The sequence below is a fragment of the Eubalaena glacialis genome, chromosome 6 (genome assembly GCF_028564815.1).
Source record: "Eubalaena glacialis isolate mEubGla1 chromosome 6, mEubGla1.1.hap2.+ XY, whole genome shotgun sequence".
NCBI lineage: Eukaryota > Metazoa > Chordata > Mammalia > Artiodactyla > Balaenidae > Eubalaena > Eubalaena glacialis.
Window position 1 is genome coordinate 145934189 of NC_083721.1, and position 2159 is coordinate 145936347.

Below are 2159 nucleotides of genomic sequence, written 5' to 3' on the forward strand. Positions count from 1 at the left end.
CACCACAAAGGGCTCGTTCTGGAATCTCTGGTTGCTGAGGCTTTGCTGATCTGCCAAGAGCACCCACACCTTCCCACCTCTGGCCATGGCAGGACATGGCATTTGATTTGACTGGTGTTTGTTCAGAAAGTACACCAGAGAGAGAATTTCCCTGGCATTTTCTGTCACATTTCATATGGCAGTCCAACATTTCCTGCTTGTAAGCAATAGGGATTGATTCTGGGTAAATAGAAAAATAATTTACTGGGAGATTAACAGGAAGGTTACCTAATAACCTTCTAAAATGCTTTGAGACATGATCTGCATCCATACTATAAGTTCATTAAGAAGCTGAATATTATTAACCTTTTAAGTTAAAGACTGGGAGTTAAAACCTCCCTTAATAACATGTCACAACTAGATACATCAACATGATTTATCACTACTATATCAATAATTCTAGTTCTATTTATTGTATCTCAACTGAAAAATTTCAAAATATACTTATCCTTCAGTTCTAAAAGTAAAATCAACTAAAACACCAAAACACCCTGCCCCTTGAGAAACAAAATGAATAAAAATTTATTTGCCTCTTTCATCACCCCAACAATAATAAGATTACCTATTGTCATTTTAGTCATTATACTTCCAAGCTTTCTATTGCCCACACACAACCAAATGATTTATAACTGCACAATCTCTATTCAACAGTGACGAGTTCAACTCACATCAAAACAGATAATGGCTATCCACAACTATAAAGCACAAACTTGAACACTAAATCTCATGTCAGTAATCTTATTTATTGGCTCAACAAATTTGCTAGGTCTCTTACCACACTCATTTATGCCCACGAAACAACTTTCAAGAAATTTAGTTATAGCAATTCCTTTATGAGCAGGAGTTGTGATCACCGGCTTCCACCATAAAACAAAAGCATCTCTGGTCCACTCTACCACAAGGAATACCAATTCCCCTTATCCTCATGCCAGTAATTATTGAAACTATTAGCTTACTTATTCAATCAATAGTCCTGGACATATGGCTAACAGCTAATATTACAGATGGTCACCTATTAATCCATCTAATCAGAGGAGTAACCCTGGCCTTAATAAGCATTAGTATTACCACAGCCCTCATTGCATTTATTATTCTTATTCTACTCACCATTCTTAAAGTTGCAGTAGTCCTTATTCAAGCTTTCATGTTCACCTTATTAATAAGTCACTTCTCACACAACACACAATGACCCAAAAAACCCATGCATATCATGTAATAGTAAATCCCAGCCCCAGCAGGAAGACTGAAAATGCAGACTCAGAAAACGATTAAGAACCAAGGGACACTCCTCTCAGTCCAATACTTTATTACATGAAGAGTCTGATTAGGATGCTGTTATTGCGGCCACAACCACGGGACACTCTTGCTGCCCCCGGATACTTGACCCCAATGCTGTCACTATGAATATTTTCCAATTTCACTGTGACTTTGCATCAGTCTCCCACTGCAATCTCTAATAGGTTTTATCCATACTTGGTAGCCCTTGCATACAGAATGTAGGAAATGTTGAATGTGGTCAGATAGCCCTGATCCATCCTCACACCACACTTGATCCATTTTCACTGCCTCTGTGAGCCTCTTTCCTGGAGGTTTGCACTCCAAGCTGCTATAATTGTTTCCTTCTCAAAATCCACATCAGATATGCAGTGATTCTGGGTGCTTAGAAGCTCTCAACCAGTGGCATCTAACTATAAATAACCCTATTAGTGGGGAGGAATTCAATTGGTTTCACCAGCACCACTGCACTTTCTTTCTTTGACCCTCTCCCTTTTCCTTTTCCTCTCAGGGTTGCTTCTTATGGCCCTTGGGAGTATCCCTACCCCACCAGAAAGATTTCTCTCTCTCTGGGTCCTATTGGCCTGTGCCTACTTTCTAAGTTGTTCCCTGCAGTTACTAAATGATAACAAACCAGGATCGTGGCTAAGGTGATTCATTATGATGACATTGCAGTGCTATAGTTCATTCATCCATTTATTCACTCAACAAATATTTATTCAGTGCTCACCATGTGTTAAGTTCACTGCCAAACACTGCAGATGCAAAGTAACAAAAACCAGCCCCTGTATCTGGGGAGCATACAGTCTAGTAAGAGAGACAGACATTAATCAAGTGATCATGGA

General features: G+C 39.2%; 1 pseudogene; it reads left to right on the plus strand.

The window, feature by feature from the left end:
- Positions 1 to 549: 549 nt before the first annotated feature.
- Positions 550 to 1228, plus strand: LOC133093070 (ATP synthase subunit a-like; annotated as a pseudogene).
- The last annotated feature ends 931 nt before the right edge of the window (positions 1229 to 2159 follow it).